This window comes from Trichosurus vulpecula, chromosome 4 (genome assembly GCF_011100635.1).
Source record: "Trichosurus vulpecula isolate mTriVul1 chromosome 4, mTriVul1.pri, whole genome shotgun sequence".
In the NCBI taxonomy this organism is placed as follows: Eukaryota; Metazoa; Chordata; class Mammalia; order Diprotodontia; family Phalangeridae; genus Trichosurus; species Trichosurus vulpecula.
The window spans coordinates 74,003,559-74,021,433 of record NC_050576.1 but is presented as its reverse complement, the minus strand read 5'-3'; the positions used below and the strand labels follow the sequence as shown (position 1 = coordinate 74,021,433).

General features: G+C 42.1%; 1 protein-coding gene across 2 annotated transcripts in view; it reads right to left on the bottom strand.

The window, feature by feature from the left end:
• SOAT1 (sterol O-acyltransferase 1) overlaps positions 1-2,054 on the bottom strand; it is an 80,117-nt gene extending 78,063 nt beyond the window's left edge. Inside the window, exon 1 of one of the 2 annotated variants that reach the window (XM_036756438.1) lies at positions 1,865-2,054. The gene's annotated coding sequence lies outside the window, so the exon portion shown is untranslated. The remainder of the gene's footprint in view (positions 1-1,864) is intronic. The other variant, XM_036756439.1, reaches the window with a different exon arrangement.
• Between the last annotated feature and the right edge of the window lie 15,821 nt (positions 2,055-17,875).

Below are 17,875 nucleotides of genomic sequence, written 5' to 3'. Positions count from 1 at the left end.
CCCTCTCAGCTGAAGACCCTGCCTCTCTTAATTTGACAAGAAAATTGAAACCATTTGACATGAGGACCCTCTTCTATTCTTTTCATCATATCCTCCTCCCCACCCCACCCCCACCTCAAATGCCTATAGTCAACCCTTTTCTATATGTGCACTTGATCTTACTCCCTTGCATTTTATCCAGCAGACTGCATCCTCAATCATTCCCTTTCTCAATTCTTCAGCCTCTAGCAACTGGCTCTGTCCCAACTGACTTCAAATATGCCTAGATCTCCCCATCCTAAATCTTTCCTCCCTTTTTCAGTCAAACTCTGAAAAAGTTGCCTACACATCCTGCCTCCACTTCCTTTTCTCCAACTTCTCAAAAATCTGGCTTCCCACTTCACTCAATTGAAACAGCTCTCCAATGCTACCAACTATCTCTTAATTATCAAAGATGGGGTTTTTTTTTTTTGAGTCCCAATCCTTCTCTGATTTGTAATGCCATCCACCACCCTCATCTTCTGGTCGGATACTCTCTCCTCTGGGGGTTTTCATGCTTCAACCCAACCTTCCATATTGACAAAAAGTTGGTATTCCCATCTTGTTACGGCAAACACTCCTTCCACAGCAAACAAAGGCCTCACCTTTGACATACATCCAAGTAATGCAACCATGGATATTTCCTCTTTTTAGAAACAATGTACACTTATTCTTTTTATAAGCCTGGACGCTGGGACAGGAACACCCATTAATAACTGCATTTTCCCTTCTAAAGCCCTTTAGTCTTCACTTATTTACATTAGCATCACCTCCCCGCCCCCCCCCCCCCGGCCCGGCCCCAATCAATATATCCTGGTCATTATAGCCACGTCATTCAGACACCCCCTAACTTTGTTCCAACTTATAGCAACTCTTTTAGCCTCAAAGAACATAAATGGAAAAGTAAAAATAAAAACAGGTGCGACTGTAGCATACACAGAGGGGGTTTGTCAAATATTAACTCCTGCCAACTGTACTTAGTCTATATTTACTTAATAGGAGCGTTCCTAGCCTCTCCCCAAGTTTTATGTTTTTCATAGACGTATCCCTCCTGGCTTCCCTGAATGCCTTCAAGTCTCGGCCAAAATCTCGGCTTTTTTTTTTTAACAAGTTTTTCCCTAGCACCTTCATGTTTCCCTCTATTGATTATCTCCAATTCATGCCACATTTAGCTTATTTACATAGTTTGCCAATGCAGTTTCTCGCTTAGACTGAGTTCCTTGACAAAAGTTGGGGAAACTTACTTTGCCCAACAGTACACGCTTAATCCACGCGTAACTTTTAAGACACTCTCTAAAAGCCGGTCGGCTACCAATGTGATTAAAATTTAACTGAGAAAAACCAAAAATAGGATTTGGGTCTCCTCTGAATGCCTCGGGGAGCTCAGCCCCCTGCGGACCAACAGACCTCCTGACTCCCGACCTTCACCCACTTTGCGGCGGGCGCGCGTAGGGGACCAAGGGGCTTTTGCAAGCCTGGGTACGGCTCGGGCTTTTTCCCTTTTAAGACGAACCGGCCGGCTCAGAAACAACTTTCCTTTGGGCAGTCACCTGACGCCGGGAGCGACCCCAGGGGTGGGGGTCCCGGCACGTGGCCGGAATTTAAATCCCTGCCCATTTGTCCCGCTGCGGGGCAGAGCGAACTTTTCCGCCTGCCCCAGCTGGGGATCGCTGCCCATCACACCCGGGCCACCGATGCCCTAGGACTGGAGGCGGAGATGGGGACCGTGGCCGTGGTGCGGGCCCCCCGCCCCCCATTCCCCGGACCAGGGCAACGGACAGGGATCCGACAACCGCCGGCTGCCCAGGAGAGAAAGGGGGAAAGGTGAGGGAAGGGAGGCTCTCACCTGGGTGGCGGCGGCTTTCGCGGCTCCGCACTCAGCCGTCCAGTCCCGCCAAAGCCCCTGCGCACTCTGGCGCCGCCGGCCCCGAGGCCAAGCAGATAAAGCACCCAGCACTACTCCCGGTCCTTCCCGCCCCCCGCCCCCCCACGCCGGCTGCCGTCCCTCTCCTGACGTCACGCGCGTGACGCCAGCCCGCCCCGCCCTGCCCATTGGTGAACCCCCGAGGCCGCTGGGTCCCGCCCTCCCCTCTGCAGCCAATAGGAGCCCTCGGTTTCCCCGGATGCCGGGGCTCTCCCCGGCTTGTGGTTGCGCCGGGTTACCAAGAACACGTGAGCGTCGGGCTGTCGGCGCCTCGGGGCAAAGGAAGTGGGCTCTGAATGGGCTCCGCCCCGCGGTCCTGGCCTTGGGAGCGTGGTGTGGACGTGTTTTCGGTTCCCTGGAGGTTCCCAACGTCCTGCCCCACTGTTGGGCAGTCCAGCTGAGAGCTCTTGGCACCTGCGCGAGCCGCAGCTCGCACTGACTACCCCAGGCCATCAGGCCCTTCCTCCGAAGCACGTATTACAGGGTTTCATGTGACCCGTACACACGGTGTGAATCTGCCCACTAGTGACCGTGGGCACAACGTCTGTCCGGTCTCCTCATCTGTAAAACGGTGCTGACCTCCTGCAAGCGTTCCTCCTTCCATCCGTCTACATCCCGCAGTCCAGCTCAGAAGTACTCGTGCCTTGTTCTCCCATATGACTCGTGCACTTACCCAAGTCCTCCACAAGGGGTCGCCCAACCCGCTGGATGCCTTCCTCTGGCCATTCTGTAGATGCCAATGAAATCCAAGGGATGGATGGGCTTCAATGAGCCACCCCTTTCCCTGCTGCCTGCGACTTTTTAGGGCCATACTTCCATCTTATGATATCTTTATACCGGCTACCCTTTGACCAGGAGCAAATACAAAATGCTCTGTTTGGCACCCAAATCCCTTTCTAACCTAGCCTCCTCCTATTTTTCCCTTCTTCTTACACTTTATGCCTCACCATTTAACTCTTAGATCCAGTGAACCCTGGCCTCCTGACTGTTCCATGAACAAGACAGTCTATCTCTGGCTCCAACCAGTTTCTCTGTCTGTCCTCCAGATTGGGAATATTCTTTCTCCTCGACTTAGACTACTGACATCCCTGGCTTCCTTTAGATCACTGACCCCTCCCCCCCCCCACCCGGCTTCCTTTAGACCACTGACCTCCCTGGTTTCCTTTAGACTGCTGACCTCCCTTACTTCCTTTAGACCGCTGACCTCCCTGGCCTCCTTTAAGTCCCAATCACAATCTGACCTTCTACAGGAAGCCATCCCTAACTTCTCTTAATTTCAGTCTATATCTTGTTTGTATGTTGTCCTCCCCACTATATTGTAAGCTCCTTAAGGGCGGGAATTGTCTTTTGTCTCTTTTTGTATCCCCATCTCTCTTTGCCTGTTTATTGATTGATTGACCAGAATAAAATGTTGAAAGCTACTCCTGCCCCACTAGATACCTCTCCACTGCTTGCTCGCTGTGTAAGCCTAGTGCAGTGACTAGAGCTTTGAATCTGGAATGAAGACCTGATTTCGAATTCACCCTCTACCACTTATTAGCTCTGTGACCTTGAACAACACACCTAACGTCTCTGGATTTTAGTTTCCTCACTGGTAAAATGAGGTTCCCTTCAGCTCTAAATCTAGGATCTTATGATGCTGGCTTTGTGTTTTAAAAAAAGTTTCCTGCTCCTTGGTGAACTTACTATAATAATAATTGCTTACTTATACACGGGGTGTCCCAAAAGTCTTAGTATAGTTTTTTAAACGCTTGTACATAGTGGATGTTTTAACTTGCTGAGAGCTTTCTTTCCAATAAAGTTTCAAGATAGGTAGTGCTGTAAAGGTATTATATCCATTTTACAGATGAAGATACTGAGGCTCACAGAAATAAAGTGACTTGACCAGGATCCTAAAACCAGAGTGTTTTAGGTCTAGTTGAAGAATACCCCTTAACTTCTTGATTAACTATTTAAATAATAAAAGCTAGCATTTATAGAGTACCTTAAGGTTTACAAAGTGCTTTACAAATATTTCATTTGATCTTCACAACAACCCTGGAGGTAGGGGCTATTATTATCTCTACAGATAATGAAATAGAGGGAGATAGAGGTTAAGTGACATGCCTAGGGTCATACAGATAGTATCTGAGACAAGCTTTGAACTCAGGTCTTCCTGATGCCAAGTTGTACCCTCTGTTTACTACATCACCTAATAGTGTTTCTATTCCTTCAGTTGTTGCCTCTTCCAACACAAATTGAAACTTCTCCGGAATTTCAGATCTGATATTCAAAAGGTATTGTGGTTAAAAAAATGTATCATCCTACATATTGCCAGATGGAAGACAGTGATATAAATATCATTATCCACATTTTACAGGTGAGGAAATTGAGGTTCAGAATGGAGAACTCATTTATTTCTGAAGATCACATAAGCAAAATGTGTAGACAAAATTTTAAATTGAGTGCCTTTCCTACCACAGGAATCTGATTTGCTTAGATAACATAAAGTCCTATACAGGCTGCTGTTGGAGTTACAGATACGACCCATGTAACCCAAGAAAAAGACTGGCATACAACTAGTGTGGATTATAAGCTCTTTAAGGAGCCATGACTTACTCATTTTTATATTTCGTTGTAGTTCTTGTACACAGTAAAGTTCCCAGTAAATGTTTGCTGAGTGGATGAATAAAACGAATGGTCAAATCCATTTATAAGGATGTAAGTGCCAAGAGAAGTGTGGGTGGAATTCGGAGATAGTAGAAAGTCAGGGTGATTTTTTTTTTTGTCTCTAGTCTCAGTGATTCAGTCAACTAGTATGCTTTGTCATAACGTGTTTCTCCACGGGCTAACACTCTGCTCTAAATATGAGGGAGGCAGCAATCTGTGACATTTATTCCACTTAAGCGTGGTGTTCTGGAGGCTCAGGTCAGGTCACTGTTGTCCCCTATTTAGCTATAAGCACATATGGGCAGTAAGATATGTGATATGTATTGTCACAGACGTAAGTATACCCCCAAGGACTTAGGCACAAGGAGACATCTCTAAATCCAACTTAATTATGCCAAGTGAGTAAATGTTAGTGGTTAACTATCCTACATAGGAACTACCATACTTGGTCAACTAGTACAGCATAATTTTTCCTGCAAAGGCACTGAATAACATTTTGTGGGAGAAGCTGGTTGCTCCTCAATAGGTTAGGGAGGTGGGCTATTATTGTTGTTCAGTCACATCCCACTCTTCATGACCCCATTTGAAGTTTTCCTGGCAAAGATACTGTAGTAGTTTGCAATTTCCTTCTCCATCTCATTTTACAGATGAGGAAACTGAGGCAAACAGGGGTTAAGTGACTTGCCCAGAGTCACACAGCTGGTAAGTATCTGAGGCCAAATGAGATTTGTCTAGGGTAATACAAGTAGTAAGTGTCTGAGGCTGGATTTGAACTCTGGTCTTCCTGATTCCAGGGCCTGTGTTTTGTCCAAGGCTATACCTAGCTACACAAGGGATGTATAAATTTTCCTTGGTAGCATGGGATAGATTTAATATCCATAGTAGGCACTCAATAAATGATTACTGGTTATCTGAACATTTTTAACCTATTGATATTTTAAGTCCATATAACGTTATGAAACAATAAGTTTCATAAATTTACTACCTGATTAACAAAGTCATATTTCCTTTTATTTGTTCTAAAGTCACTTCTGTCACATTTCAAGGAGTGCTTCTCCCCTACCCTCCAGTTCTTAAGACCTAGATTTAATAAGCAATTCTGCATTCATTTATATGCCCTTTGGGATTTTATGACCTCCAATCATATTCCTTCTTAGTCTTCTTTCCAAATTGAAGAGGTTTCATCATTTTAGATGCTGTCTAGCCTACATCAGCTTTTTCATTCACTTAGCCCACTATTACATCCACTCCCTATGGCTGACCAGACTACTTCTCTAGACTTTCTACAGTGTCTTATATATCTTTCTTTACACAGCAAACAAATATCCACATAGTTTTCCAGGTGCCGTTCCTGATGATGCCCAGGATTTTTTAGGACTTTAGGATAAATATCTTCTGAGAATAGTTTTGATGTATCCATGATCCCTTTCTTAGGTCAAAAATATTGACTGAAAGCCCTATATGCATAGCTTTCCTTCAAATGCATTATCTTGCCCTTGACACTGAAGCACCTCTGTCCCTTTTCTACCCCTAAACAAACTCTTAAGACATAAACTCTTAAGATTTTCCAGTAGTTTCTTTCCCATCATCTTGGTGGTACAGTGGATAAACCACTGGCTCTGGAATCAAGGAGAATAGAGTTCAAATCTTACCCCAGATGCTTAATAGGCATGTAAATCTGGGCAAGTCACTTGCAATCTGTCTGCTTCAGTTTCCTGTAAGATGGAGAGAATAATAGCACCTACCTCCCAAGGTTATTGCAAGGATTAAAATGATATATTTGTAAAAGGCTATATAAATGTTACCTACTATAAATATAAATATCAGCCATCAAGCTGGTGTTCCCCTACACTAAGACTGATCCCTGGAAAACACACTGTTTGCACTTCACCATCAAAAGAGGATAAGCATTTTCTCTCTCCATTGAAGCAAAATGCCTTCCCCTGCCCTCGCTGCACCACTCTCCACACCCCCCCCCACCAAGTTCATGTTCATTCTTTCTGTTCCTCTTAGATAATCTTATAGAACCAAAACTCTTTGCTAAGTCATATCCACAGGTAATTTTTGATAGACTCAGTCTGGAGACACAGAACAATCAATTTTTAAATTTGAACCTACTTTGTTAAAATGTTTGTATAATACATGAAAGGTTTTATGTGTTATTCCCTTTTTAAATGTTTATTTGATTATTTGATTTTCCTTGACGATCCAAAACAGAACTTACTGTTTGACTTTAAAGCGCTTCATAACTGGTCTCCTTCATCCTTGCCCTTTATTCCACTTCACCTACCCTAGAATCCAGTGACAAAGGCTGGCCCGCTGTTCTTCCCACAACTAACAGCATAATCTGACTCTGCATTTTCACTGGCTGTTCCCACATGCCTGGAATTCTCTCCCTCCTCACCTCTCCCTCCTACCTTCCTTCAAGTCTCAGCTAAAATCCCACCTTTCTACAGGAAGCCTTTCCTGGTCCTTCTTGGATGGTGAGTAGGGGGAATGCAAGGAAATGTCATGCCTTCTCTTTGACATTACCTCCAATTTATCCTGTATATATCTTGCTTGTGAACAGTTGTTTGCATGCTTTTTCCACAATAAGATGGTGACCTCGTTGAAGGCAGGGACTGACTGTTTTTGCCTTCCTTTGAATCCTTAGCACTTAGCACAGTACCTGGCATATAGTATACACTTAATAAATGGTAGTTGACTTGCTTGTTGATTTTCATTCCTCCCAGACCCGATCCTCTTCCGAACTTTCCTATTTGTCAAAGGAACTATTGTCTTTCTGGTCTCCTGGGTTTGCAACCTCAACTTCTCACTATCTCTCACCTTACATAGCCAATCTATTGCTACTTCAATCAATCCACAATATGCTGTAAATATTTAACAACTGACTCTTCCCTGTTGTTAGGCACACTTTTCAGTTTAATATGCATTAACATTTTTCTCCATCACTTTCTTAAATCTAGACAATTAACAAATCAATAAATCAAGTCCTAATTTGTAGCATTTGGGGATTTCCAAGGTATAAATACTCACACTGCAAATTTAACAATCACCTCTGTGAGCCATTTGCTACATACATACTTATATATGTTATATGTTGTCTTCTCTAAATAGAATGTAAGCTTCTTGAGAGCACAGATTTGAGGTGATTCTGGTACACTTCGGAAGTCAATCAACAAGCATTTATTAAGTGCTTACTATAAGCCAAACTGTGCAAAACTCTAGAAATTTTGTTTTAAAGCTAAAGTAGCCCCTGACCTCAAGAAGCTTACATTCTAGTGAAAGAGAAAATATGTATTTAAGTAGGTGCATACAAAATGCATACAGAGTAAGCAGAAGGCAGCCTTTAGAGGGGAAGACACTGGCATCTGGGAGGACCAGGACCTCCTGTAGAGGATGACATTTTAGCCAAGACATGAAGGTAGCTAGCAATTCTGATTAGACTATAGGGGGACGGACAACATTCTAATCAAGGGCAGCAACCGGGGTATAGACTCAGAGGCAGCAGATGGAATGTCAAGTATATGGGACAATAAGTAGTTAGTATGGCTGGACTATAGAGATTTTGAAGGGGATAAATGTGACATAGTAGATAGAGCACTAGCCCTGGAATCAGGAAGACATGAGATCAAATCTGACCTCAGACACTTACTAGCTGTGTGACCCTGGGCAAGTCACTTCACACTGTTTGCCTCAGTTTCCTCATCTGTAAAATGAGCTGGAGAAGTAAATGGCAAACTGTTCTAGTGTCTTTGCCAAGAAAACCTTGAATGGGGTCATGAAGAGTCAGACACGACCAAAGTGACTGAACAACAACAACGTGTAAGAGGACTGGAAAAGCAGGAGGGAGCCAGTTTATGAAGAGTTTAAAGTCTCATTGATCCTTCTTTCACAATCTCTCTCACCTCAGGCCCTTTTTCTCAAACGATACAGCCACTCCCCTAGTTCAGGCTCCCATCACCTTTATCCAGATTACTGCACTAGCCTCCATTTCTCCTGACTCTCCTGACTACTTTAATGCCTCTTCCTCAGGTCTTTTTTCTGTTCTCTCCTGTCCTGTTGCCCTTTCCCATCAGAAAAACTCCATTAGGGTAGGTTCCTTGAGATCAGGGACTGCCTTTCTTTTTTTGTTTGTCTTCAATACACTTGTTCTTTAGTAGTTCAATCATCTCGACTCTTCAGTCACCCATGGACCACAGCACACCACTACTGTCCATGGGGTTTCCTTGGAAAAGATACTGGAGTGCTTTGTGCCATTTCCTTCTCCAGTGGATTAAGGCAAACAGAGGTTAATTGACTTGAACAAGGTCACACAGCTAGTAAATCTGAGGCCAGATGTGAACTCAGATTTTCCTGACTCCAGGTCCAACACTCTACCTACTAAGCCACCTAGCTTAGCACAGTACTTGGCACATAACAATGCTTCATCCAATTTAACTTAACCTCCTAATTCATATCCCTGCCCCAAATCTCCCCACTTTGTGATCCATCTTCCATAGAACTGCCATAGTAATATTCTTAATGGGCAACTTTAGAGACCATCAACTATAGGCTATTTTGTATGTCATTGAAAGACCTTCCAATCTCACTCAGCCCGAACCTTTCCAGGTTATTAGACATTATTCCCTTTGACCCAACCTAAAATCAAACCAAAATGACTCTCTATCCCTCATATACAATGTTCTCTGTTATCTCCAGGGCTCTGTTCCAAATGCCTAGGATGCTTCCTTTCCCTGTGGAATGTGCTCTTTCCTTGATTGAGGTTCTTTGAACCTCTAGCTTCCTTCAAATGAAGCTCAGTTCAAATGACACCTCCTACTCAAGGCCTTTCCCCATCCTTCAGCTACAAGTACCTCCCCACTCATAATTACCTTGTCTTTACTCTCTCTCTCTCTGTCTCTCTCTCTATGTCTCTCTCTCTCTGTCTCTTGCTATGTGTATATATACATACAGGCATATATATACATATGTATACCTGTATATACATATATATGTATGTATGTATGTATATACATATATACCTATATATATATACACACATAGATACATAGATAAATAGACAGATAGATAGATAGATAGATAGATAGATAGATAGATAGATAGATAGATAGATAGTACATTGTCTTCTCTAAATAGTATGTAAGTTCCTTGGCGGCACAGATCAATTTTGAGTGATCAATTAAGTGATTTGAACTCAGGTCTTCCTGACTGCAGGTCTAGCACTTGAGCTGGTGCTCTGTCCACTGTACTACCTAGCTGCCTAGATAACAGAAAAGAGAAAACTTGGGAAGGATGGCATATGATAGCTATCTTCACTTAAAGGGCTATCATGTGGAAGTGTGATAAGATTAACCATTCTGGAAAGCAATTTAGAACTTTGCCCCCAAAAGTAACTAAACGGGGCATACCCTTTAACCCTGTAATACCATTACTAGGCCTATACCTCAAAGATATCAAAGAAAGAAGAAAAAGATCTATATCTACAAAAATATTTACAGCGGCTCTTTGTGTAGTGACAAAGAACTGGTAACCAAGAGGGTGCCAATCAGTTAGGGAATAGCTTAACAAACCATGGTATATAAATTAATTGAATATTATTGTGCTTTTTAAAAAAATTTGGGAAGTAGAAAGCAGGGATAAGGGTGATAGAAAATTATAAAAGGAAGCACAGACAAGCAAGATAGCTTCCAGAGATAAAGAGTTGAATTTATTATATACTTACCAAAAAAGGTAGGGTCTACATAACAATCATAGTTTCATATACATTCCTTTCCTCTTCTATAATGTATATAGAAATACTAATTGGTATTAAGTTTAGAATTTTTTAAAAAGAAAAGAAAAAAAGATGAAAAGAGAGATGAGAGAGAAAGAGAGAGAGAAAGAGAGAGAGAAAGAGAGAGAAAGACTAGATGCAGTTTTCTTAGTCCCAGCAGGGAGAAATAGAAATATTATGTTATAGTTGCAAAAAAAGAAATGGATTTCACCTAAAAATAATGGAAAACTTTTGAATAATTAGCACTTCTTCAAAGTGAAGTTGGCTGCTACAGAGGTAGTGGGCTCCACATCACTGAATGTTTTCAAGGAGAAACTGAATGATCAACCAAACATTAGGAATTGAACTGAAATTAACATATTGTGGGGGCCCAATAAATATGTTATAAACAATATTAAGCAACAATTCATTCACCAGCCAGCTGTCAGCTGGAAAACCATCCATTCTTTGTTTAATTTTAAACTGATGCAATGTTACTATGAAACAACAATGCAGGTTCTCTGACTTACAGGTCAAAAGACAGATTTGCATAAATGCACAGAGGGTAGTGAATAAGTCTTTTGTTTGTATACATGGAATGTGGTTGGGTAGATAATGCTTGTCCTTCTCACAGTAGTAACAGAGAAGGGTACACATGGTTCTTCAGCTCCTACATTCTCCAGATACATTTAAGGGCATGGCAGGTAAGCATGGGAGGACCCTTTCCTTGTCCATCACTAGGTATTTTTCTGCCTGGATAGCTATTGTCCCTGCACCTCAGAAGTGATAAAATCAATGATTTTACAGAAAAACAGCTTACAAGGGAAAGATCTTTTTTTTTTTCCATTGAGAAGTTTTTCATTAACTTCAGAAAAGAATGTAGGTTGGGGAACTCATTTCTGGTCATAGATTTCTTACCTTCCTCAGATTTAATTCCTTGGGATCAAATGAGATAACATTTGTAAAAGCTTAGCACAATGCCTGCCACAGAGCAGGCCCCACATAAATGCTTATTTTCTTCTCTTCCTGATTCCCACCTTAGTAGATTCAAATGAAATCTCTAAGGATGAAACCTTAGAGATCATTTAATACAACCCCTTGCAGAGAATTAAAGTCCATAGAATCTGAATGACTTTCCTAAGGTAACACAGGGTATAGAGCAGCAGGATCAGGATTCAAACAAAGGTACTCTGCATTCAGATACAAAAATAGACTCTACTTGTTCTGAACTGTTATGTGTTAACTTTGGTCAGTTTTTTAGTATAAAGCTTCAACATAGCATTGCCTAATGTGTGCACTATACTCAGCCAAACCATGTGGGGATAAATAAAGATGGAAGTGCTCCCTGACCTTGAAGAGTGCATAATGCAGGTGGTCAGGACTGACACACAACAAACCGAGAACAGTAAGTCAGTGTTTAATAACATATGCATGAAATATAAACCTGTTTTAGACAACATTATAGGAGGGAGTAAAAAACTAAAATAGGAAAAAAAATAAAAATAAACAAAGGCAAACCAAAGAGTAAAACAGCATCCTGAAGGAGTGACTGAATCTAGGAAAGTCCCAGAAAAGAATGTGTAGTGGGACTCAGTCCCAGGTCCTAAGGTCTAAATGATCCCATCCTTTGATGATGGTTTGTAGTTCACCATGTATCTCTCCATGTAAAAAGATGGCCATAAGCAGAAGCAACACCAAGAAGATTCCGGCTACAACCAGATGATGGCACTTCCTTCACCATCCCTGATCCTCATCACAAGTCAGGGAGAATTGCCGTATTCCACTACCCACTTAATGTTCCCTGGCCCACAAGCTCTTCCTCCCAGGGAGCCCTATGGCAGTAGGAGGGATTGCAAAATCTATGGTCCTTAAAGGCTATCTCCTTCTGATATGAGACCGATTAGACACTTTCAACTCTCCTTTGTTTCCAGAAATCAAACCTCCTCCTAACAATGCCATACCTTAAACCTCCAGGTCCTCCCCTGGGAGAATTTCTCAGATGATCTCTGGGCATTATATTGGCAGCAATGTGAAGGGGCCAACCAGTTTTACTTTATGGTAAGCAGTGGGTTACAGTGGTCTACCTACTACTGCACATGCCAGTGCCCACTGTTTGGTCACTGCACAGTCCATTGCTGTCTTTGGCCACTGGACCATGCATTTCTGCCTGCTTCCCGCCGCCCCACCCCCCATCAGACTCAGCTGCTGACCCCTGTTATGGTCAGGACAATGGCCACTGCTAGGGCCCGAACCTTTCTGCTCTGTGAGAAGACAGAGTGTTGTTGAGGCCTGGTCATGACTGCACTGCTATTGTGAAGGCTGACCTTTGCCCCTACAATGGCAGATCCATGTAGAAGGTTTCTGCAGGGCTAGGTGTCCACTGGCCTTCTGTGCATTGCAGGAATGCTATGGGTGCTACTACTTTTAGGGCCTGACTATGCCATCCTGTGGTGGGGAAAAGACACAGGGCAACAAGACACCTCTAAGCCAGTATGGGTGCTCCATCTGCCATGTGCTCTATACTCTGCAGAGACTACTTACTAAAAGTTCCAGAGAGACAGAGATAGATAAAGAGAGGGAGGGAGAGAGAGAGACAGAGACAGAGAGAAAGAAATAGATAGGGAGAGACAGACAGAGACAGAGAGTCAGAAAGAGACACACAGAGAGAGAGATACAGAGAAACAAAGAGAAAGACAGAGACACACACAGAGAAACAGAGAAAGACAGAGTTATGGTTTATAGTTTAGGAACAAGAATAGAAACTTTTCAAACAGATATAGCATCTCTGCTTGTCCTCAGCTAATTAAATCGGGTACAGTTGGCACAATTGTCCACATCCCCAATTCTAGAAATTGTCTCTGGGGTCCTGGGGAATATTTAGCCTTGTTTATTCAAGTGTCTTCCCCAATGGCTTGCATCAAAGAATCACAACAAAATCCATGTAGCAAAATTCTGGTTGGCTTCTCAAATGCCAAATCAAAAAATAAACAAAAGAATTTCTTCAGGATAGTTATTAGACCAGAAGTTCCCAAACTTATTCGGCCTACCACCCTCTTTAAAAAAAAAAAATTACTCAGTACCGTCCTGGAAATCTACTTTCTTTAACCCTTTAACATATTTTTTTTGAAATTTGTGTCATTTCAAAAACATACAATTTTTTTAAATGATGCATCTTAAATTTAATAATTTATTGTAAATTTGTGGGTTTTTTCCTGCATTGAAATTTTGATGACATAATATTGCACCACGTAACTATATAGTATTATATTGTAAACAAGTCATTACACTCATATATTCCTGCTGATGCATGCTGGACTTCCCAACAATGTGCGACACACTCTCCTGCCATCACTTGCTTGTTAAGAACTGTCTGCGCACTTGACCACTGATCAATTAGAACTTGCATTTTGTGTGTTTATTTGGAAAATAATGTTCAACTCATACACAACAGATGAAACGTGTATGAATGTTTTTTCAAAATTTTATCTTTTTTTCTTTCCTTATGCTTCCACCTCCCCCTTATTTTTATTCAACACCCCTCAATTGCACCTGAGGTTACTACGGTCCCTGTCCCCACCTCCCCACCCCCCACCCCCCCTACCCCGCCTTCCCCAACCCCCCTACCCCACCCTGGCCAAATTGTTCCAGCACTCCCCAGGGAGGTGGTATGGGTCAACTCTGGGAACCTATGTAAGAGGATTCTACAATTCCAGAAATCTGCCTTGGTTTGCATTCTTTCACCCTTGGGGTCCCTGATACACCTATCAAGGGCTCTCTGTGTCTATCTACAATCATAAGACCTGAAGATTAGGTTCAGCTGTATTTTCATTAACATAAAGTCATTGAAACCGAAAAGCTCTTTACTCATTCACATATAAATACAACTCCCTTAAAGCTGGAAAGCATCTTTTAGTAGCTGAGACAACTGGGTGATTATGTGTCCAGTTCTAACAAGAGCAGAACAAAACTAGTCAGAAGGAAGAAATAAAAGGAAAAAGAAGGAAGCAGAAGAGAAAATAAGGGAGAAAGAAAAGGAAGGAAGGAAGGAAGGACAGAAGGAAGGAAGGACAACACTTATCAAGTACTACTATGTGGCAGGCACTAAGGTGCTAAGCCTAGGAATATGAAAACAAGGAAGGCAGACCTAGCTCTCAAGTAGTTTTCATTCTAATAGCGAAAGACAAGACTTAAAGAGGATGAAAAAGTGAGTGGAAATGAGGGTATGAGCAGAGGTAGTAGTATATAAGGGACTGGGCCTGGTGAAATAAGGTGAAAACTCAACTATTGGAGCCCAGGGCCCTTGGTGAAAGCTTGAGCTCCAGTGGGAAGAAGAAAAAGCCAGAGTGTAGACTTGGAGGCAACTGGCCATGAAGTGCAAGGTGGGTTGGGGACCATACAATTCGGAAGCAAGACCAAGGCCCTACTTAGAGATTGGAGTCCAAATTCCAGTGGGAGGGAGAAAAGGCCAGACAATGCAGGTGGCATGGTTTAGAGATGGACAGCCAATGATCAACTCATATATAATGAAAAATCCCTTCCTTAACCTTCTCAGTCTTTGAAGACCTCTAGTGAGGAAGAATGCACTACCTCCTAAGGCAGCCCATTCCATATCCTAACTAGTTGTTAGGATATTTTCCCTTACACTTGGCCCAATTTTGCCTCTTTGCCACTTTTACTTTTTATCCTTGTTTCTGACTAGGTTAAGATCCAAACAAATTTATGACATAAGCAAAGTTGGTTTTTTAAGAGGTTAGCAAACCTCTTTTTGGCACCACTTTGGCACCTGCTTCTCCTAGTCCAACACTTTTGTGCTAAAGCCATCATCCAGGCACTCATCACTCATCCTTCTGTTTCGTCCTCTCTCCTCTTTTCATTGACATTTATCTATCCATTTTGATTATATAACATTTAAAAGTTTTTCCACATACTCATTACAGTTAAAATCAAAAGAGAAACACTAAAAACATTGCAAAGAATTTCTCTGATAAAGGTCTAATATTCCAGATATATAGGAAAATGATTCAAATATATATGAGTAAAGGTCTGACCATGTCATCCCCTCTCCCTTATCACCCACTCCCACCCCATATACACACAGACACAGACACAGACACACACACACTTCAATAAACTCCAAATCCCAAAGAAGTACAAAATGCTCTGTTTGGTATTCAAAGCCCTTTTAACCTAGCTCTCTCCTACCTTTCCAGGCTTCTTACACCTTACTCCCCAACCTGTACTCAGATTCATTTACATTGGCCTCCTGGCTGTTTCATGAACAAGACACTCCATCTCTCAGTTCTAGGCATTTTCTCTGGCTGTCCTCCTTACTGGGAATGCTTTCCCTCCTGCACTTATCTCCTTGGCTTCCTTTAAGTCCCAACTAAAATCTGACCTTCTTCAGGAAGTCTTCCCCATCCCCTCTTAATTCCAGTGCTATTCCTCTTTCATTTTCTATTTATCACACACACACACACACACATTATATATATTATACATATATATATATATATATATATAGCTTGCTTTGCATATATTTGTTTGCATGATGTCTCACCCATTAGACTGTAAGCTTCTTGAGGGCAGGGACTGTCTTTTGCCTCTTTTTTGTATCCCCAGCACTTAGCACATTGCCTGGCACTCAGTAGACACTTAATATTTGTAGAATTGAAATTCCCCAGAAGATAAAAAGTTGAAAGATGTGAACAGGCAGTTTTCAAAAACAGGTAAGTTAATCCAAATCATTAATAATAAGGAATATGTAAGTTAAAACAATTCTTAGGTTCTACCTCACACTCATCAGATTGATAAAGATGACAAAAATAGTAATTAATCAAGATTGTGAGCTGTTTGTATCTGCAGAATCAAAGAATAATTAATTGTTAATACTTCAATATCCCGGTGGCTGGGAGGTCTCCTGGGGAGCACCTCACAGGTGTATGCTTTCCTCAAAGCTATTTAACATTTTTGTCAGTAACTTAGATAAAGGTATAGATGGCATGCTCATTAAATTTGCAGATAACGGTAATCTGGTAGCAATATATATAAGATACTTGATTGACAAAGTCAGGATCCAAAAGGATCTAGAGAGCATTGAGCTGAATCTAATAAGATGAAATTCAATAAGAATAAATGTAAAGGTTGGGTTGCAGGGCTAAGATGGAAGAGACATAGTTAGTTAGATAGCAGTTGTTCTGAAAGAGACTTGGTGTTTTCAGTGGTCTGCAAGGTCAAAATGAGTCATCCATATGATGCGGTGGTCAAAAAAAACTAATGAGATTTTAGGTTGCAGCAAAAGAAGTCCAGCTTCTAGGAAAAAGAAGGTTGGTCCCCTTGACAGACCTCATCGGAAGCATCATGTTCCATTCTGGTGTCATGGTTTAAGAACACTGATAATTTAGAGGGTGCACACAGGAAGGCAACCAGGTTGACAAGGGCTTTGAATAAAAAATATATAAAGACCTGTTCAAGGAAATGGGTAGCCAGGTGGCTCAGTGGGTAGAGCACTAGGCCTAGAGTCAGGAAAACCCAAGTTTATGGTGGCCTCAGACACTTACTAGCTGCATACCTGGAGCAAATCACTTAAGTTCTGTGTGCCTCAGTTTCCCCATCTGTAAGATGAAGATTATAAGAGTACACATCCTCTCAGGGTGGTGGTGAGAAACAAATGGGGTAATCTTTCTAAAGCACTTAGCCCAGCATCAGATGCATAGTAACAGTTAGCTATTATTATTATTATTACGTTTATCTTCAGGGTTGTCTTATGAAAGTTCTGCTTGGCACCAGAGGACAGTGAGACAGGAGCAGTGAGTAGAACTTGCAAAAAGCCCAGTTTAGGCTCAGTGACAGTAAGAATTCTCCATTAATTAGAGCTGTGTCAAATTGGGTTCCCACTCCTGAAAGGTCTGAAAGCAGAGGCTGTGGGAGTCCTTGTCAGCCACGTTAGACTTTGCATTTCTTTTGTATATGAGTTGGACTAGATGGCTGCAGAAGTCCCTTTGAATTCTCAAATTCTGTGATTCTGTGATGTCATTTGTGGCTTTCTCAAGTAACACTCAGCATCCTGGGAACAGGAACAGAGAAATTGAATGAGGTGAGGTTAGGGAGTGAGGAGGTGTATTCATGGTGACTTCATTCAAAGTAAAGGCATTTAACTGTAACAGGATGCTGGCCAATAAGGCCCCCATCCTTATAACATATCCAATATTCTCTGCATGGTATTAACCCATGTGAAGGCTTGATAAACCTGCTTCCAGAAAGGTGTGATGTGATGTAGGGGCCCGCCTGAATTCAGAGCTTGTGGAGGTATCTTCTATTTCACATTCCCCCCACCATATCCACTTCTAGATTTAGTCAAGACTAATGGATGTATTGTTCTTTTGCTTGCAGGTCATGGTGTCTTGGTTGCCTGGTCGATTCACTACTGGGTTCCACCAAGTTAGTCTTTCCTTAGAGCTGGCCCTTCACCTGCTCTGGCTGCTGTGGCCACACTATACTCCATTGCTGGACCTTTTGTAGCTGTTCTAACA